Source organism: Prinia subflava, chromosome 5, assembly GCF_021018805.1.
Source record: "Prinia subflava isolate CZ2003 ecotype Zambia chromosome 5, Cam_Psub_1.2, whole genome shotgun sequence".
NCBI lineage: Eukaryota > Metazoa > Chordata > Aves > Passeriformes > Cisticolidae > Prinia > Prinia subflava.
In genome coordinates this window covers 28703253-28725303 of record NC_086251.1, presented here as the reverse complement: position 1 = coordinate 28725303, position 22051 = coordinate 28703253, and the positions used below count along the sequence as shown (strand labels likewise).

The following is a 22051-nucleotide window of genomic DNA, read 5'->3' as shown; positions in this document are numbered from 1 at the left end:
TACATATGCAAAAAGCTTTCTAGATAAAGAATTGTTGTGTTATTATAGTTGAATTTTCAATTAGGGATAGAAGATATGATTTATGGAGTGTGAAACTTAGAGATTACTAGGATTTTCAGTTTTACAAAGTTTCAAAGCTTTTGAAGGCAATAAGTTCTCCTTAACAGTGGAATTTTTCATATTATCTTTGATATTTTGAAACTATAGTATGTAGTTAAAACCTCTTTTTGTGAATTTTACGGAGAGTAAGCATCTGTTTGCTGAGAAGCTTCCTTCTGTGGCAGGTGTGTGTTTCTGGTGTGCTGTGAAGGGGACTGGAGCCTTACAGAAGTCATGCTCACAGCACAAAAGCACTTAACCAGAATCTACATTTGGATATTCCTGGCTTAAATGCCTTTTGTAGTAAAGGGTCAAGTAGTGGAGCTTCTGCAGTATTCCAGAATGTTATGAAAGATGGGGCAAATGTGATTTCATGTGTTTGGTGACACATGCTCAGTGATGGCACTTCATGGCTCTTACTTTGTTCACTGTTAGGCAGTTCTTTGCTGCCTTGTTTTGGACTCCTAATTTGTGTACCTAATGTTTTTGCTTAAATTTTGTGTATTACCAGTTTATCAAAGTGTTGCTGAAAAGCCTTCATATAAAGAGTAGTCATCATTGGCTTTTGCCATGGGTGCTAGAAGTTGGAAGACTTCTAGCGTATTTTTGGTGAAGACTTGGCTGCTGGATGACCCTGGCAACTCATGGTCCTTCTCTTGCCTTGGTTCCCCTTTCTGTACATTTCATTTAGTGATATGTACCTTATCTGCTGGGCACTTGGAACACTTACCAGCCTGTGAAAGCATCATAACAGTAGCGTATTCTCTATAGTGCTTCCTCTGTTTTTGTTGACAAAAAGCTTTGAAATACCAAAGTCCATTAAAACACCAGCTCAGTCGTTCTTTTGACAGTGGACAGATGGATTAAAATTACATGGGGGAAGGGATGGGAAAGCAGGGTGGAAAAGCAGTGAGTTTTCAAATTGTGAATGTGCAAATTCTGTGCTGAATTTGCCCTTTCTAAATATTTCCTGAGTATTTTCTGTTGTAGACAGATTATTATCTTTCTTTGGCAGCAGTAACTCATTCTACAGTGTAAAATCCTGTCCTTCTTTCATATCTTGGCTGTGACAGCTAGACTGAAAAGTAATAGAATTATTTCTGTGAAGAAAAAACCTAACTTTTAAGGAGGTAATATTAGTATGAAGGATGGGTCATGACCTAATGTTAGGGGGGAAAAGTGGACTCTTCTGTATTTGTTGATGGTTTTCTTCATTACAAACTGATGGATTTGCATTCCTTGCATTAAAGTGCTTACTGTTATCAGGAATAACTCCAAAGTTCAGGATTTCATGGTTGTGCTCTGTAAACTCGATGTTTCACTTCAGTTAGTCCAAGTCTGGATGAAAGCATTAGTTCATAGACAGGGTGCCCTTTCAATTTGGCAGCATCCACTTTGTGTAGGTATTTTACTTGTAGAATTTGCAGTTAACAAAGGTAAACATTAAGCCATTTGTATGCTAGTACAGTCACACTGTAGAAAAACTAGAGGCTAGAAAAACTGGCCTCAGCATGGAAGTCGCTAAGTCATGGTTTGTTATGAATAATCAGGACAAGTTATGACCAAGAGAATGATGTTGTGAACATCAGAAGAAGCCTTTTCCTGCTAAATTAATTTAAATGAAATTTTGTTTCACTACCACTATTGAGAAAAATGTTAAAAATTCCAGTAATTGACTCCTGTTGACATGGCAGCAGAGTAGTTAATGAATTAAATGCAATGGTACTAATTTTGATTGATACTGTGTAATTATGATGTCAAAGGCACTTAAATTTGTATCAGGCTGTAAATCTACATCAGACTTCTAGTCTACCCTTGAGAGAAAAAAACAGTGGGAAAACCCAGACACTCCCCTAACCTGAGCTATTTTACAAAAGTGATGAAAAAGTTAAAAGGTTTCTCTAGTTCAGCCTACTTCCTTGTCAGTAGCATATCTGTGAGAAACTCCCAAACATCTTAATGTCTGAAAAGCAAAAAGAAAATGTTCTCTCTGAATTTTGATGTCAACAGCAGCAGAGTATCCTCTGACAGCTCTCTGTGCTCTTGTAGCTTTTTTTTTTTCTCTAATAGTTTTAGTCTGACTGGAGGTCTTAAAGCCTGATGGTAAATGACAGCCTTCTAAACTACCTTGAGCTGCTCTGTTCTCAATAAGAAGAAATAAAACTTAGTTTTTTTACCTAAAAGTGAAATTTATGGAGAATACAAGAGATCTGATTATTCTGGCTGTGACTCTTGAAGCAAGTGTTCTTTAGCTTGACAAGCCAAGCGTGAAGGGCTATGCCTTTTTGGGGTATAAATTCTGCGTGATTCATTTGTTGTGTAATATTTTAATGTATTTTTGGTTTATTGGAATTACATGTTGCTTAGTGTTGGAGAGGTTTTATTTATGTCAGTACTTCAGTGTTCACCAAAGTGAAAGACAAGATGGCTATGATCTCAAAGGTTACTAGTAATCTATACACCTCATTTTATAAACAACTCCACCTTTTCTAGAATAAGGGATTTAATTTCTTAGAACTTTTTATAGACCATTATTTTTTTGTACTTGTTTCTATATCACCCTATTTTTTTTTTTCTTGTTTCTGTTTTTTACCATTTCATATTCATTGTTTCAGAACCTCCTTTTTCAGGAGATTCTCCTACTGGTGAGTTTTGTGCTCCCATTGATACTTCAGCCCTGTCTGTCTTTCTGACCCAGAAGAATTTGTGCTTCAGTGACTCTGCCAAGTGTGCTGCTTTTGCTTGCCATATAGTTTAGGGCAGGTCAGGGTTGGTGCTTGGCAAAATCCTGTCTTACCTGTGTTTCTGATGTATATGACTAATAGACATTAGTCCTTAACAATCATGTAGTTGGAAAGTTGTAGAAGAGTTGAGTTTACATTGTAGCCGTGTTACTTAGCAATCTCTGTCATTCAGCATCTTCAGTGACATCATGTTTGGTTGGAGATGAAGCTTAGGACCCTGTGGAAGCTTTGGTTGCAGATGGCTTCTGCGGAGTACTGCTCTGTGGGCTGTTCTCTGTTGTGGCAGTGTTCTGTGGGTTCAGGAATTCAGTCATCTGCTGCGCACAGGGCTTTGAAGTTAGCAGCCCAAACACTCAGGGGAGTGCTGAAGTCCTGTCTCCTTGTGACTGGTTGCAAAATAGGCTGGTGTCCAACACCGTGGGGGAAGCAGCATCTTTTCTCTGCAGTGAATCATCTCATGTTTATTGAAGTTCACTGGTGAAACTTGTCCTTGCTGTCTTCATTCCCCTGGTAGTAATTGTGGTAATAATCAGCCAAAGCACGTGTGTCAAAAGCCTTTTGTTTTCATTCTGAAGGGAAAGACAGAGCTATTAAAAATATTTTCATATGTTTGTAATGGCATGAGGACACTACATAGAGGCTTCTTTATTTAGGAATGATAATACTCATAGGTGATCCCTTCCTAAGGTAAACCGAGAAGGATATTTTCCACTGATGCTTGTTCCTTCTTTCTTTTGAAAATCTGGCTTCATTAATAGGACACCCTGACAGGCCTGCTTACTTCTCTCAGGAGATGAAGGGACTGAAGGCTATGTTGGGTAGGGAGGAAAATATTTTTTCTAAGTCTCTATACAGAAAGATATATCTGAACTTCTTGTGGTTATTTTTTCAGCAGTTTCAAATACTGTTAGATTCCACTGAGATTAAGTGCTAGTTATTCTTAGTGTCTTAAGACAGCATTCTGTCTCCTTCTGTTTTTGAATAAGCTTTGTCTACGATTTCAATACTTCTAATGTTATTAATTATATAAGACTTTTAAAGCTTTGAACTGCTGTTCTGCAGGTGAATTGCTGTTTTGAGAGAACAGCTTTTGCAGGCTATGGCAGAGAAGTGGGGGAAGTGAAGCATTCCTTGGGTAGGTGGCAGATTCTGAGATCAGAGGGAAGAATCTGCAAGGATTCCTCCTCTTGCTTTGTAGTACTGCATATTGATAGCTGGAACATAGCAAACAACCCTTGAATTGTCTTCAATTAACACGTTTTGGTTCGTTCAAGGGTGATGTCAGAAAATAGCTTTCTCCAGTAGAATCAAGTTCTTTCTTCCTTCCCTCCTTACATACGCCTACACTGATGTTTTTTCACCTCTACAAGTGTGTGTTTTCTCACTCTCTCTGCTGTGTAGGCGGCCTTCCCAATCACAATTGAGCTTCACAGGCAGTCTTTTACCAAAAGAAAAAAAAGTCATCTTTACACAGCAGGTCTATAATTTAACACTAAAGGAAATGGAGAGTTCTAGGTCAGAACTGTGGCGTGTCTTAGTAATGCTTGAATTGGCAAAGAATTTCACCCTAAAAAAAGAAGGAAATTGCTTTCTTGACCAGAAGGCCACTACCTGTGGAAATTACTTTTTTACAATCTACCCAAGTGATTTGCCAAATATCACTAGCAATCACGAACAAATAGACTTTAAATCTTATGCTTGCTTCATTAGGCTAAGTTTTAATTGAGCTTTTTTACTCTACAATTAGAAAGAGATTTGAATGAAAAAGACAAACTCAGTTTGTTGACAGTATGAAAGTTAAAATGCAGTTGTTCTGGCAGTGTTGCTTTATTTTAATCATGATTTTAGTTCTCTCTGCCGTTTAGAAACTTCTTTTGCTACACTGCATGATTTTTTTTGTGTATTTTAGCTCTTTTGCTGATGCTTCTTATTTTTCCAAAGTCTTAATTTCACACAATATTTTGTAAATAAGCCTAAAGTTAACTTGCAATAAAAAAATCCCCTCAGCTGCATTTTTAATTGCTCAGAAGAAGATAGCAATAATTATTTTCTTGGGCTTTGTTGATAACATGGTTTGGCATTTCTTAAAGAGTTGTTGTTGATGCTAGTGCTCTTGCCACCAGGTAGGCATTCCAAGTTTATTCAACTCTTTAAAGAAACACTTTTGGGAGAGTAGCAGTGAGTGACTTAAAATTTACTTATCAACCTATCAAATTTCAGCAACAATTTTTACACAAAGGCCTTGTACCCTGGTTTTATGTTCAGTTCGTGCTGCCACTGCAGCTGAAAGGAACCATCCTTCTCTGCTTGTCCTGTCTGGTACCTTTTCTGCCTCATGTCAGCACAGGTGCTCATGTAGCTGTGCAGTGAACTGGATTTGGGAAAACCAGGTTGCAGAGTAATCTAGGTCTTCTTCTTTAGACTCCTTACCTAGAGTTGGATGTTAATCTCTCTTTGAAATGATTCACTGTACATCTCCTCGAACACGTGAGCTTGGTGGGAGTAGAGTAGGACAAAAATTCATTGGCAGTATGTGCTCTGCCTCCAGCTTGTGCCTCTGCGGAGTTCTCGGGACTGCAGCATAAATCTCCATGGTTACATCTGTTTGCCTGGTCTAATTTTAGAGGACTTCTATCATCTAGAGATGCAAGCCTTTTGTAGCAGTAGACAGAGGTCAGATGTTCAGAGTAATTCTGAAACAATACAGATTATAATATAGGACCTGGTAAATAGGAAGGACCAGCTTTGAAACCTTCAGATTTCCTTCTACACTTGGAGACTTCTTAGGGCTGCAGCTGGTGACTTAGATAAAAACTCCTGCTCTCCCTTGTGTTTGACATGTGTTACAGACTTTATGTTGAGCAGTGAGGAAAAAAAGTGGGCCACAGCACTGCTAAATGTCCCCTTTCTTTCAGGCGTTGCCAAATGTGTGTTTAATCTCTAAATGCCTGGCAGAATGTGTTCTGGAAGAAAATAACGATTCAGAGAAGGGGTGATAAAAGAAGGGTTGGGATTGTTGTAGTGAGAAAATTATCATACAGCCTTTCTCAGACGTGTAACTTATGCGCAAAAAATCAGTAGATTCACAGTTTTATAAGCCTTCATTGTTGCTTCTGGCTTCTTACAAGCACAATTTTCAGAATACCCTTTACCTTTTGAAAAGTATTTCATTTGATTGCTTTCCATTCAAGTTTTGTTCATGCCCGTGATCTTTTTGCTTCTAGGTTTCACTGTGGTATGAGTCATCAGAAGTTGATTGTGACATCGACTGGGAGTTTTTGCTAAAGCTGCGTGTGTCGGCTTTCTCAGGAATTTGGACAGGTAAGAGTGCATGTTCTGCTTTTGTACCTTCTGACCTTTTGGAGTAGTGCTAGTTGTCACAACCTGAGTGTTGTGTTTTGACTGCTGGTAGCCTGTGATGTTTCCTGCAATGTGTAAGGGGTGGTCTCCAGCAGGATGGTTTATCCGTAGGCTGGCTGCCACGGAGTGCCAGACTGTATCCCAGGCTGTTGCTGAATGCTTCCTCTATACATCAGTGTTTTTCCAGGAAAGAGATGCAAGGGAACTAGATGGCTCTTCCCTCCCCCACTTTCTACTAGGTATGTGTAGAAGTGTTTGCAAAAGCAGGTTGGACTCTGTTCAGGCTGTGACAGAATGCCTGCTTTTGTCACATTTGCTGAAACACAGCAGTTCTTGTAGGTGGTTTCATTTAACCCACTTGTGAAACAAAACTTGTGTTGCAAGGAAGAAAGGGATGATTCTTCTGCATGTGCCTTATCCTTGAAAAAGACTGGCTTTTAGTACATGATCTGTCCTTTCACCAAGTAGTGTAATATATTAAAAGGTAAAATGGATGCAACAAGTGTGAGATGCTGCAGTTTTGCTGATGGAGCCTTGCCGTCTGCCTTGTGCCAGATACAAGTCCCTGACAGGTGTGTAATGACCTGGTTCAAGATGACATATGAAAAAGATTGGAAAATTGTAATGTGTGGGTTTGGGGTGTGGAAGGAGGAGGGATGGAGAGCAGTGGTGTTGGTTTTGCAAAGATGGGCAGGGTTGGATTTGTTTTGGATGGATCAGCTTCCTGAATTAGCTCAACAGGTTGTGCAAGCAGTAGTGCTGCCTGGAGGAAGGTGACCAGAAGTTGCTATGGACTGCAGGGAGAACAAAATTGGATATCTCAATTAAGATCAGTTGAAGCAGATTTGCAACCAGACAGTAAAAACATAATCCCCTCTACTGAACATGTTTTCATCATGTGTTTGTTAACACATATCGAAATCTATAGGTATAGGAAATGCAAAGAAAATCCAGTCTGGAAGTACAGTGTAAAAAACATTGCTGCCAAAGGAAAAACCCTCCTTTGTAGCATTGGTTCATCAGTCTGTTGGATGTCAAAGGAAACAAAGAGGTTATTTATGTCAATCTGCCCTGTAGTTGTTGCAGTTGCCTTGAAGGATGTTGTTGTATCAGAAATTTCAGTTTAAAACCCTTCTTCTGAAACACGGTCAGCAAAGCTGCAGTGTGTTGGCAGAGATTAGTTTCTGAGGTTTGACTTACGGTGGTGACAAAACCTTTCCTTCAGAGGAGGTATATACTGGAAACAAATATATTTATTCACAGATCTAGCAGAGCCCTTGGAAAAGGCTATTTTAATTATTTTGTCATTTCCCTTGAGTCATTTTATCTTTTCATTTGGCATTATCTTTAGTGTTGATTTTTACACACAATGATTATTGGGGTTTTCTTTGATATATAGCTTTCAAAGTTACTACAAAAGAGAAAACAGTGTCCATGTCTTTTGCACTATACAAAAGAGTGGCGCATGGGTCTGTTTTTTAAATAAAGTTTATGGTCCTAAGAGGCTGTTTAGAATCATGATATTAGTAAACACTCTAGTGGGGCATGGACAGTGAAAAAGGGCTGTTTTGAGTGATGAAGTAAGAGCAGTCTTAGTTCAACTTACTGGTGGAAAGTAAATTAGTGATTTTTCCCCCTACTACGTATGGATTTCACAGTCTAGGGTTTTTATCACATACATTCCATAAATAATGACCAGGTAATTAAACTTCATTTTGCCAGTTGTGTTACCATATTACACCACTGAAACACTGAAGGTGGTAAATTGCTTTTTATTATACACATGCAGTTTTTGTTCAAAGTGGAAATTTTTCTCAGTGGAATTTCAAACATTTTTCTCAGTGGAATTTTAAAAATTTTTAAATTCCAGACTGTAGCAAATCTAGTAATACAGAGTTATACTTCAAAGCTAATTTATTTCATCGGTAACAGTTCTGGTTGCTGGTTGTTTATGAATGCGTAGGCTCATGGTCTGTAGACCCAGACTTGTTTACTGAAATTCTTGAGCAGGTTTTACAGTTGGGAGTTGAACATAACCATATTAACATGCAGCTTTTTTTAGGAATAGTATCACACTCCAATAAATCTGATATTTGTTTGTTTCAAATACAGAATCTTAATTGGATTTGTAAGGATATTTAGGTACAAAACATTCAGCAGCATAAACTTAGTTTTGGTAATTCCTGATATTCTTCTGTAGATATTGGCAGAATAAAACCTGTAAAATTCTGCATGAAACTTAACCTCAGACTGCTTATTTGATCTGAACTTGAAATGAAGAAGAGGACTGTGGGAAGTGAAGAGGAAGAGATGGCCACTGTGTGCAAATGGCTGATGTTGACCTTAAGTTATATATTGTTGGTTTTATCTGTACTATTCTTGTCCTGTTGACAGGTTGAAGTCCTGTGGCTTCATTTGTTCAGTAGTAATAAAGCCTTGTTGGGTGGGGTTGATGTGGAAAAGGTTTTGCCTCAGTGATTCTTGCTTTTTCACAGGGATGTGTTTAAGAGTGCGGAGTGCTGTGTTCCCTGCAAAGGAAGGCAGGGGCTATTCGGGTATTGTTTCTCTGAATGGCCAGGAGGAGAGTTGTACACAGTTGTGTTCCTTCCTTACATTTTGCAGGTTTTAATTTTTTTTCCCTCAGAGATTTCCCCAAGGTTGAGTTGGTGATTATACAAAGGATTTCTGTTATTAGGACTGTGTAGGTTTGTAGTTCAAGTTGCTTCCCTGAGGAGTCTGAAGAAAGTTAGGAAGAACCCATGCAATTAGTGCTGACAGCGTTGGCCTCTTGATAAAGCCAGGAGGGCGTTCCTTGAGGAGTGCACGTATGTATTTCAAATGCATGCACCTGTGCACACATGCACCTGTGAGTCAAAGGAAATGCATGTACTGGATGCATGCATGTTCCCAAGTTAGTCATTGCCTTGTGTAATGTTTTTGTACTGTGGTATTACAACGATAACTGCAGTAATCACCTTTAAATGGAAAATAAGTAGGAAGTGCTTAGTCTATTTTTATGGTTTTTTGTTTAAAAACATTGTGGTGAATTGGTAGAAGTTGGTATGTGATATTTGACAGACTAGTTAATGTATTTGAGAACTACGGAATTGCACTAAGGTCCTTCAGCAAAACTGGATAATATTCTTAATAGCTAAATATGTCCATTATAATAGGGAATTGATGTTCATAACAAAAGTCTCACCTTCGTTTCATATGAGACTGAAAGAATTGGATATTCAGAAAGTAAGTGTATATGAGTGAATGAAGAGAGGAAAGCCTGGATCCCATTAATTTTTTTGCTATGTCTAAGCTGGTGAGGGTTTTATGCTTTGACACCTTTTTTTCTTAGTCCAAAATTACTGATTATTTAATAGTATGGATTGCAATGATCCACACGGTTTTCTGTTACAGGTACCTGATGAATAGGCAAGCCAAGAATGAGGCATGCTATGTCTGCAAACTTGCTGATTTCAGACTGGTTAGGCACACTCAAGTTAGCATTAATCTACCTAGCCTGGATTAAAAATTATTGCAAGGATTTAAGAGCAAGGATTTTAGTATAGCCTGTTTGAGGCTGACTAGAAGTCTGGGTGCTTAATCACTACAATCCTGTGCCCTGGAAATTGAGGGTTTTGTAAAACTGAATTCTGTAGCTTGTATAAATGTAGAGAGCTGTTGGTAGCTCTTAGCAACATTATTCTGTGAATACAGAAATACGTTATTCTGTGAATTTTTCCTAGCTGTCCTCTTAAGGTGATAGTAGTGTAACTTAGAACTAGTAATTATGTACTTAGTACTGTGTATGATTACAAATGCAGACTGATTAATAAAGAAGATGTTTTCTGTTTTATTTGTGTTTATTAAGCAGAAAAGCAACTGATTCTGCTATATTAGCAGCTGATTCCCAATTTTATGGGACTGGTTGGTGAAGAATGAGCAACTGTCGTATTTTGATTTTTATGCATTTATCAGCTTGCACATTGCTAAGGTACATTGTGCTGTGCTTCTTCAACTTGAATAGCAATACAGGTTTGCTGTTCAATATTTTCTTTGTTTCAGGTGAGTAAATAAGAATCAGCAATTAAATAAATCTGAGGCATTAAACAGACGTGGAATCTGTGAAGCATAAGAAACCGCCCAGTAAGTTCATGGACTGAATAAAACACCAAAACCCTACAAACAAAAAACCAAACTGAAACAAACCAACAAAAATAAAAGTCCCTCTCCCTCCCCAAAAAACCAAACCCCCACAGCCAAAGAAGCAACAAACAAAAACGATCAAAGCCCTGACAGAAGACACAATAGAGCAGCAAACTGTGGACTATTAGTGATTTTTCCCTGCTTTTTTACCTGTAGAGAGCAAAATACTTTATTGCCTTGTAAAATGTTTTGAGAACACCTGGAACTGCTACTACTGCAACTGCACTGACCATGAGGTTTCCTAAACTCATGATTCATAACAGATGCATCAGCTCGAAATACAGCATTTCTGTAGAAAGCTTCAAAGAGAATGTTTCTGGCAATTCAGGGATTGACAGTTCTTGAATGATTCCATCTAACTAAAAGCAAAAGGTGTCCATTCACTGGTAGTCCTTTTATAACTCTCCTTGATCAAATTCCTTCCTTCTCTTGGTCTCTCCCCTCTTATATGCATTTTAATTTTTTTCCTCCAGTTTTTCAATACCCTTCTTGAGCTGTAAAACCGAATTGCTCTGTGCCAGACAAAGTAAAATAACTTCTTTGAGCTCAAATTGGTATTCTTGCTTGTTTAAATATTAGTGCCTTAAGATTAGCCACAGCTACATGTTTCAGGTTTTCTTTTGGGTACACAGATTCAGGGAAGCTGACTAGTAAATTGGAGTGATGCTCAGAGCTGTCACCTGTGAAGATCAGAATTCACACTTTCCACTTGAGATCAGAGAAGATCAGCTTGCTTTTCAGCCTAATTGTATTCACTACTTATGCATAATGCAAACCCCCAACTTAACTGTGCTCCATTTGATGAAAGATAAGATCGGTGCCTACTAGACAGTGTGATGCTAGCTTTACAGATCCCATCAGCATCAGGCATTAGTCATGGGTTTTTATGTATAAAACATAGCATGCATGTCTGTACACATCATAAGGGGAATGTACAGTTTTAGCATAGAATACCAGGTTGGAAGGCATCTCAGGGATTATCTGGGCCAATCTTTCTTGGCAAAAGCACAGTTCTATGGACGTGATGACCCAGTGCTCTGTCCTTCCAAATCTTAGAAGTGTCTAATGTTGGGAAATCCACTAGTTCTCTAGGGAGATTATTCCAGTGGCTGGTGGTTCTCAGTGTGAAGAATTTCCCTTGTGTCCAATTGGAATCTCCCCAGGAGCAACTTGGGCCCACTACCCTTTGTCTTTTCCATGTGACTCCTTGGAAGAAGGGAGTCTCAGTGGTCTTTGTAGCATTAATAGTAATGCAATTAACAAGTAGTGCTTCCTAATAATCTTGCTGTGTGTAGATGTTACAGCATGTTGATCTCTTTAGTGTTATGCCCTGTATATGCAGATGAATGTCATCAGTCACTAGTTCATTATGTCAGTTCCTTATGTTAAGACTTGGTACTAAGATACTGCTCTTCAGTACCTCAAAGCAATGCTGTTATTACACTGACCTTTAATACCACTAATACATCATTTCACTGAGTTTTTTACAGCTTATAGAATTTTCTTCTTTTAAACAAAGGAAGCTTTCAGTTTTCTAATTCATCAGAGTAGTTGAAAAATCAGCTTTGGCTTTATATGTTTGAGCTGCAGTCTCTCCGATGCCTGCTCATCTCCAATAGAAAATGAAAGGAGAAGAAGTGAGGTTTGTTTCTAAACTGGCAAGTCTAGGGTGGAAAAGCCATTTAAAGTTGAGGAATTGCTTGGATAGAATTAAACTGGGATGTGGCATGGTGGATTTTTTGGGTTTATTGCTGTTGGCGTTTTGTGTGTGTGTGCATGCAAACCTTCTGAGCTCTTGTGGGAATGGTCCTCTCCTTTAAGCCACATCAGCATCCCAAAGTTTGAGAGGCTCCGTGCTGGGATGTGTCAGGTGGTCAGGCTGCACCAGAGCGTGCTGGTCTGGCCAGCCTTTAGTTCCTTCATTCCATCTGCACACAAAAGAAAGGCAGGAAAGCCACTTCTTCCTCTGGTTGTTGGACCAAACTGTTGACTTTGTCCTGCACACTTGCAATTGTTTGCATGCTTCTGGCTGTGTAGATGTGACACAAGAAATGCTGGAGAAGACAGCGTATTTTTTTTTTCCCCCTTGTCTGCTGTTTTTTTTAACTAGCTGTGTCATTATTGGTGTAGCATTGCTCTTAAAGACCTTGATTTCTTTGTGTGATAGTGATACCTTAGGGAAGCAGCCACAGTTGTTCTTGCTTCCTGCTGTTGCTCTGTTCTTGGTAATGTGTTTGTAAAGCCTGTATATCAGAGGTGCAATAAGCTTGCATGTGTGTGTGGTTGTATAGGTATAATTTTTCAGATTATGAGGAAGCACTGAACAATCATTGTTTAATATAATCTTTCTTTGTGCTATTTTTTGTTCTATTTTCTTACTCTGCTCTTTTTTCCTTTATTTTCTCTACTGCTTTTCAGTGTTTTTCTTCAGCATATCTTTCTCTTTTTATTCCTTTTTTCTCCCTTCTGTTACTTAGGTTAGAAGATTTTGCAGAAGTTTGCTGAGGAGAAAGGTTGAAGTTGAGAACCAGAGCACCGTTCCCTCCTCTGAGAAGGGAGAACTGCTTTAGCCTCTCTTTTCTGAAATAAGTTGTACTTGGGAGGAGGTTTTATGGAAAAAAGATAAACTGCAAAATTGAACTGCTAAAGTCTGAGGACTGGGTTTTCCTGGCTGAGATTAGTTTAGAATCAGAAGCTTATAGCATTTTTTAAACATTTACATGCTTAGCTGTGGGGGAGTGTAAGGGCACAGACGTGTACCTTGGAGATCTTTGCTCTTGTATCTGTTCTTGACTATAAAAGGGAAGCAGAGGTACATTTGGTTAGACTGAAAACTTGAGAGAGAAGAGCAGGTAAATGCAGTGGCTATTTAATGCTTTTACTGTGGAATTAAGTTGTGAGCCAAGTTCTCTTTCTTGCATTATTCTGCAAAGCAGTCTTTGTTTTTTCATTAGTAAAGGTTAATCTGGGGTTTTTAGCTTTGCTTTTATTAAAATAGAAGGTAATGTTGAGGCTCCCCACCATCTTCAGAGACACTACAAAGGTATTCCAAAGAGCTGGTTAAGTGTTTGGACAAGTTGGACGCATTTTCTGTTGTCCTTCATCCAGAGGTCCAGTGCTACAGTTAGCTTACCCTGTTTGGTCAAATCCAAGTTCCATCTCCACACGTGTGTTGCATCTGGCAGAGCACAGCAGCAGACATAAATGGAGGAATAGAGGGTGGATTTGTATCTATAGACTTAATGTCTTTTATCTCAGGACTTTCTGAATCAGGAAATCCAGTACCTTTTGCTCTTTGTTGCCTTTCCCTTACACTTCCTAATTCTGCAAGAGCCTTTTTTAATTGCGAAGAGCAGAATTGCATGTGGTACTGATGGCAGGAATCGTACTTGGTGATATGATAGAGAACCAGTGTTCTTTTCAGAATAATTTCAAATGCTGTCAGTGTATGGGTGTTGGTTTTGTATTGTTGGGGTGTTTTTTTGTGAGTGTTGGAGTATAATTTGATGGATACAAATACCTTCATAGTTTTGAATATAAAGAATTCTACAAGGAATTGAGATATGCCAGGTAGTGTTTTAATGGGTTTAATTTTCATAAATGATTTGATTATCTGTTGATTATCTGTTCGGTACAGCCACCTAACAGTGGGTGCTACAGAGCTGTGAGGCATTGCAGCATGTAAAATATTCTAGAGTTAGGGTTCCTGTCTTGGCTAGGGCTTAAACTTTCCTAAGCTTACTCTGGATCAATAATACCTCAATAATACTGACATGTCCAGAGGTGTCCCTACTGCATTTTTGTTACCTATTTCAGCTGTTACTCCGTGTTCACTAACCAATATGGCTCTTCATTTTTTTAGGGTAGTTGTGCAGTTACATACCTTTAGTCCAGAGAGACCCCCAGAGAATAAACTAAATGGTCTCAGTGCTCTGAGGACACTTCTGGAATTGTTCATTTACACAGCAAAGAGGATTGTGGCTGACCTTCTTCTAATGTTTTTATATAATCAGGATTTAAGCTGTTTTCTAATTTTGCCTATTAAATGAAAACAGAGATTTAGCCTTTCCCTTGAATGAGTAGAATCTGAAGCAAATCAATGCAGAAAACCTTTGAGAGACCCTTTAGACAGCTTTACTGTGCATGTGGGAAATTGCAAGAGTGTATTAATACATACTTTGAAATTTTGGTATGGAAGGGGTAATCAAACATGACCATTAGACAAAATGTGGGGATGCTACAGAAGCTGTTAGCTCTTTTGTGACCAAAGGATTGCTGTTACTGCTTTTGTTTTTCCTGACAGGTTTTTTTTTTGTCCAGAATTCCATTATGGCGGAAATAGAAGTTTTCTTGTCCTTTAGTAAGATGTCAAGAACTGACATTTTTCTCCTCGCTTTTTCAAATAAAACCAGTCCTTGAGGCTGAGATTTGGGTTTGATCCTCCATCCGTGAGCCTTGTAGAGACTGCTGCATTTTCTGTCATCTCAACTGAAAATACAGTTTACGTATAAAGCAATTTTATTCTGTTAATACGTACACAGGGAGTACACTTCTGTTCTAAATTGACTGGTGAGGTGTTCAAACAGTACATCTTGCTTGGCATTTCGATTGTTGGTGCAGCTCAGGATCATTCTGATTACGGCTGATACGAATTCAAAAATACCCTTATTTAATGCTTTTATGACTAGACAAATCAGCTGAAATAAAAACAGTTTTCATATTTTTCTTATTTAATCTGTATTTGATTGCTTTTTTACAGTTAACTTTGTGGCTTACAGTACTAGTTTAGTGTAGCACAAATGCACCAGACCTGCCATTTTCATTTAGTGTTTGAAAAATAAAGTTTGTATGGTAACTACTTCTGACAAGGAATTACAGAACTATATTGAAATGCTTTTAGTAGTAAGTAGTACAAAAAATCAGAAACAGCTATGTCAAAATGTGTTTGTACTTTGTGGTAGGGGAGCATACATGAGTGCATAGGGTTTCTTTTGAGTTTCATAGGACCAAAAATTAAAATGGATTAAAGCAAGAGGGCACAGAGACATTATTTTTTATCTTGTGTGAAATAGTGTGTTTCATATTATACTGGACAGTGGTCATTTGGAGAGATCTTTTGCCTGGTTTGAGCAGCTGAAAAGCTCCTTTATTTCTCTAATGTCTCATGTATTTTTTTATCATTAACTAGCTTCAGTAATTATTTTCTTAGTTCCTTTCATTACTCTGGGGGGTGTTGCAGTATGTGTTCTGATGAATGATTCATATTGATAAGAGTATGCAGGGTAATAGATAGATCTGGCAGTATCAGGCAAGAACAGGAGTAACCTCAGAATCATTGGCCTTTATTGTAAGAGTACAGTCAATATAAAATGTAACACACAGGTCAATATTTTGTGCTCTTCATACAGACCAATGGAGCTTTCTTGTATTTGGATAGGTACACACCAATCCAGTAATGAACTAACTTTTTTTGTCATAAAGTCTCTGATGTAAAATTATTCTAGCAAAAGGCTTTCAAAAAGAAGCTTGACTATCCCTTACCTCTCTCTCTAAAACAAAAAGCAAACCTAAGTTCCAGGGAGTTTTATTTGTGGCAATCTGAGGTTACTGGCTAATGTTTTCAAGATTGAAAACCCTCACAATGATGTAGGATTTATTTTCTGGACTTTAGGTGTTTGGACAGCTGTTTGTTCTCTTAATGCAGTATTTTTCTGTTTTCTGTGTGTTTTGTGGTTGAGAGGGGATTCTTAAAGATATACCTGATAAATAGAAAATCTGTTGTCTGAAAATGAAAATGTTAGACTAAGAGTCATGAGCTTTAAATTTGCTGATTTGCCACAGATTAATAATACTGCTGTCTCTTTTAATCACTGGGCTGTCTGCATAAAGTACTTTGCCTTTTGGAGGCATAGGGGCTTCACAAATTTCTTTATCATACCTGGGAGCTGGTGGTTATGAAGACTTGTTGGTCAGTAAAGATTAGTTGGTCAGCAAATGTTGCTATAATTAAGACTCACCACTGTTTGTTCTGTCTCATATGTTCCCAAACAATAACAAAATGTAGGACACAAATAGTTTTGGGAATTGTTTCCTGATGGAAAATACAATATTAGAAGAGATGTCAGCCTTGCATCAGGCAGTGGTAAAATCATTGCTAGTCCCTATTTTCAGTAGCACTTACCTCCCTTTTGTTGTAATGGTGCTGCCCTGTTCCAGTGGATATGATAATCTGTGGGGCTAACTTGTTCTACTTTTATTGTGTTGTTTTATGTTTTTTCTCTAATTTGTTTGCAAGATTCTTTGTTTTTTCTCTAAATGCAAATGTAAAGTTTACTTTTAAAGCTTTAAAAAATCTGCCATACATCCAGATGGGTAATTGGAATGTTTTGAGTTCTGTTTCTGAAAATGGGAGCTGGTGCATGTGAAAACACTGCATTCTGCCCATAGTATCAGAGGAATAGCAGTATATAGGCCAGTGGTTACCTTCTTTCCTCTTGCAGTACTGCAGGCACTCACTCTGTGAGTGGAGGAGTTTTGCATTCCTTATCATGCGTGACTGTTGGGCCCAGGCCTCACAGTCTGGTTTCACAGATGATTTGGAATAGCCCTGGAGATGTAATCAAAGTCTTGATCTGTCCTTCAGCAAATATTTTCACATGATCTGTAAGGAGTCTTGGGGTTTTAGACAGCTTTTTAATGTTATTCTGGCTTTTAGATCTCTGAATTAGTAAATATGCATACATATTTTTAAAGCAAAAGGGTAATGCTGCCTGTTTGTGGCTTTCTGGCTGCTCTGTGTGTGTGTTTGCCACTCAGTTTCAATATATGGATTCATAGAAACTAATGTGTATATGTGAATAATGTACTCTTCTTAAATTTCTGGCAGAAAAGAATGTTACTGTAGGCATTGACATGGTGGTTGTCTAAAATCTAAACTAGAGTTTCTGAAAATCTGAATTTTTGAAAAGACTGAAAGATGGTGTCATATTTTAGTGTGTGCTGTTGACACTTCAGCTCTAATAATTGTTCAGAGTCTGTCTGACCTAAATATGTACTGGATTTTGGTCAAGTATGAGTTAGAATTTTACTGCTGGTTTACAGGACAGCTGAAAAATAAAATCAAAGCTAAAATACGCATGTGACAGAGCCAAAATAAGTGTGTGCATACACAACTGTTGGTAAAGTCTTGAATTGTTTTACATTAATGGTGTAAACACAGTGTATGATGCCAGCTGGAGTCAGAAGGCAACTGCTGTCTAGATAGAAAAAATCTTCACATTGAATGCTGTTTTAAAATTTTAACTGCATTAAAAATGAATTGCAAAGTGTGAATTGCTAAGTAGAATTAGTACAAATGTCAGTAGTACTGTGGAGTATGAAATTAATTCTATTTTTAAAATTCCATGTTAATTTTACAAGAAGACCAAGAAAAGAGCGAACTGAAATTGGAAGGAATATTTCTATTTGTGGAGGGAAGGTGAAGGAGACGAAAAATCTTATCATATGCACTATCATCTAAAAAAAGTTATAAAAATGAGTTCATACATAAAGACTGCTTTTTTTTTCATTTACTGTAGATAAGACACCCCTTGGAAAGTCAAATACCTGTCTTAAGAAGATGAACGATTTTTGCTTCCAGTTGTTACCAATCTCTTTTTAGTAATCTTAGAACTAGATTTTTAGGATATGTTCCTTAGAATACACAAGAATGATGTATGTGATATTTCAATGCTAGGACAGTGGTGTTGACTAGACTTGAAACAGCTTAACCTCATGTGCTCAAGTAGTCTTATCACCTTCTCAAATTGTATTTGGCTTTCAAGATGAATATCAGGTTTATGACTCTTTAGTCTGTGTTGCTGTACAGCTTCTCTTTTTTGCTTTATTACTCTTAATAATGGCTGCTTCTGCATGTATATAGGTTTTTAATTCAATGATCTTTTTCAGAGTTATGGTATTTTATTTTGCTCACTTGCTTGGATGTTATCAAGTGTGTTTTAGAATCCTTGATTTCTTAAGCTCTCTTGGAATCAGGATCATCTTGTTTATATTCCTTGCAACTTCTGCCCTCTTTCCTCCTCTCTACCAGCTTCTTAGTTTGGTGTCATTTTCAGATTCTTCAAGGGGGCCTGTGTTTGGTCACCAAAATTAATAAACTAAACAAAATCTGCTGCAGATAAAGTTCTGGCTTGACCAACCCAAAATCTTTTCTGTTTTGGTTTATTTTTTATACTGAGCCATTGGTTTTCTGAAAGTGAATTTTCTGGTAGTTACCCTTATCTACACCAATTATTTTGGATTTATAGTCTCGAGGTTATGTTGAACAGTAGTTAAACTTACATAAGCTGTACCTGCTGCTTCAATGAGACATTTACCCAAGAGAGAACATTGTATGTTTTGAGGCTTCCTGACTAATCAGTTTTCTTTCTCCCCTAACTTTAATCTCCCTTCTTTTCCCCCAGCAATATATCCAGATCTTTCTAAGCATCAGAATTACATTGTTTGCCTTGCTACTTAAGTAGTTTCCCACTTTTCTACTATTGTTATAAGACGTATACCCTGTTTCATATTGCTCTGGATTCCCTGTCTTTTTCTGGTCCTCAAAACAAATCAGTAATATCTTAGAAATCATGTAGACTGGTTCTTTTATATATCTTAGTGTACTTATTGTAAGTAGCTGGCTTAAACTGCGCATTAATTGTTCTAATTCAGACATCACTTTGGATTTTTTAACGGAGAATTTATTCTGAGTGTTACTTTGCTGACTTTCTGGCCTCTATCTTGTGGAGCCCTAGAGTATTGGCGTCCCTCATTTTCTAGACCAGATTCTAAAACTGGCTGGCAATGGTATGTGCCACCACAATTTTAGTCATCTCTGCAGGCTTTGACAGCCTGGGTAAGATCCAGAATCAATGTGTGGGCTGTCCAAGCCAGCCTGCTATTGAAAAGCTGCCATTAAGTAACTCATTCTTAATGAACTGGAGAGCAGTGTTGGTAATTCTCAGAATTAGAGAGATAGTGCTTGTCCTTTGTTGTTGTATTGTGAGTGTGATTTGTAGGCCACCGCCCCCAGAGACACCTTGCAGAGAGAGCTCTGCTGGACTGGTATTTTGCTCAGGAAGACTTGGAGGGAATAGCTAATTCTCTGTTGGCATTGCTAACCACCTACTTGTGTGTATGGTGTTTTTCTGCAGTTCCTATCTGGGCAAGACTAGGACTGACTTAAAGGTCTTCTTGCCTTAGTCAGAACAGTATAAAAGAGCACAGAGGAGGTTCTTGGCTTGCAAAAATATAAAGTGCTGTACAAATGAGTGGCTCTTGTGACTATTTTTGTTGTACTATATCTGTCATTTGAGCAGACTTGCTGTAGCTTCAGGAACAAAGAGTGTTGCTAGGTATCTTATAAATGTCCCCTGTAACATAGACCTTGGGACTGCCTTGCTGATGGGTCCCTGTTCCTGGCTGGAACCACTTAGTGAAGGACAGTGCTTGAAAATGTCTGTTCAAATGACCATAATGCAACTGCATGTGCTGAGAGCTGAAGCCATGGAGACCAGAGGTGATGCAGAAATCTCTAATGACACTTCTTCTAAATGGTTGCTGTTTGATGAATTTCTTAGTGAATTACTGAACCAGCACTGAACATCCTTTGCTGATGCTGCCAATTACACAGCTCTAACAGAACACTCAAAACCCCAGCTCCAAAGTACAGTACTGTATCTCTTCCTTTCTTTAGTTCTATGAAATAGACTTTACTGGTAAATTCAAGACATTAAAGGGGAATGGAAGACAAACGATGCAAATTAAATCTGGTTTAGTGGTTTTTTTCCATGTAGGTTTTGTGATAGCTTCTGCTTGACACATGGGCTTCTGTTTAATCTGTCATGTCTGGGAAGGCATTTTAAGTGCAAAACAAGTAGAAAATAATTCCAAATGGCTGGAGGACTGACAATGTAGTTCTGCGTCAGAGTTTTACATTAGTGTGCCTGTTTTAATTGGAAAGGAAGTTTAAGGATATTTGCTAAAAATAATAATTGCCTAGACCTAAATCAACAGAATTCTGTTTCTAATCTTAGGAAAAAGTTATGCTTTTCAGTAAAGGTTGTTTTTTCTTTTCTATTTGTTTTTTCCCCATTGTTAATGGAATTAATCTCACTTATGAACAGCTGTTGAAGAAATGAAGTGTGCTACTGAAATTGTAGTTGTTCTGTTTCCTTGAAAGTCCCAAGCAGATTTAAAATTAAAAACCGAAAGCCACTGGAGGATAAGGTAGGCAGCTTACACAGTAGAAGTTGCAAATGGAAAAAAAATTCTTGAACTTGGCCTACGTGTTAATTCACTGAATTCTTTTAAACCTACGTCCTTTTGGAAGGGGTGGTCCAGGCTTTCACCATCTGCTGATTTGAAGGTTGTTTCAGGGTCTTTCACCCAGGAGTAGTGGGAGAGGATGGGTGCATGAAGTGTGAACTGCAGTGCACAGCACGTGCGCGTGTATTGCCTTGTTAAAGACAGAAGGTGTCTCTTAGTTGTTTGTCTTAGTTCAGATAATCTAATATTTCACGGTGGCTTGTGGTGCAGTACAGGTTCTGATGCATTTGGAAAAACTGTCCTGCAGCTAACTTTTGAAGGTGTTGTGTTGAGATTTAGTTGAGATGTTTCACTACCTACAAGTTCTCCTTTTCTAAGTGACACTGCCTCAGGAATGGAGGTAGTGTATTTTGCATTGGCTGCCTACAGCCATGCTCCCTGCTGAGCCAAAGGCAGAGTTTCTTATCAGTCAGTCTTTAATTTTCTGAGGTTTGTAGCTTCCTATTGCAAGTCAAGTCTGCACAGGCTGATGGTTTGCCTTAACTGCCATTCTGGAAATGTTAGTCTCAATATCTTGACTCATCAGTCAGCTTTGGGATTTGCAGTGCAGGCAAAATACCCAGGCTTTTATTTAGCTTACTATGCAGTTTAGATAAATAACTCTAGCAGTCCTGTCACCTGGAAATTAGAGGGGGGCTGTTGTACTGTGAAGGAGCTGTCCCAATTCAAGTTTTTATTGCTGAAGAGTTTTAGCGTGGACAGGTTTTACACACTCCTTTTAGGTTTACTGTGCTGGTAGCTGAGTTTGGTGAAGGCCCTTAGGTTTGCCTCATTCCCAGTTTGTAACTCTGGCAGACCGGGCAGGGTGTGCTGAGGCACCTGAGCTTTGCACAGTGCCGGGCGTGTTCCTGCCCTGTTCCCTGTGCAGCAGCGCCTTGGCTGCGGCTCTGGGCGCGGGAGCGCAGGGACAATCTGTTCGGGACTGACAGCACCGCCAGAACTGGCACCCAGTGCACAGCAGGGGAGGAGGCAGCTGGGAGTCAAATACCAGCGGGCTGAGGAGCGAAAGGAGGGAGAAGATGCTGGGCTGGGACACAGGGACACGCTCTCAGAGGAGAGAAACAAAGACCGTAAAAGCCAGAGACTGTTTAAGAGAGAAAGGGGCTACACGGGGAGCAGGACAAGGAAAGGTGAGAGGAGTTGATTTATAAGCAGCAATGAATAACAAAAGGAGGTTCTGAACATAGGAAAAATGCAAATAATTACTTGTTTCGGTTAAAAAAGTTCTGGATGGCCTGGGTCATTTTTCTGGATAAGCACTGCAGTTTGATACTGCTGAG

The 22051-nt window shown here is 38.6% G+C and overlaps 1 protein-coding gene across 6 annotated transcripts in view; it reads left to right on the top strand.

Moving 5' to 3' along the window:
* Positions 1-22051, top strand: part of SIPA1L1 (signal induced proliferation associated 1 like 1) — a 200492-nt gene that overhangs the window by 59726 nt on the left and 118715 nt on the right. For 5 of the 6 annotated variants that reach the window (XM_063398686.1, XM_063398681.1, XM_063398684.1 and 2 more), the window contains one exon: positions 6068-6164. The gene's annotated coding sequence lies outside the window, so the exon portion shown is untranslated. Of the gene's footprint in view, positions 1-6067; positions 6165-21783; positions 21902-22051 lie in introns of those variants that run through there. The other variant, XM_063398685.1, reaches the window with a different exon arrangement.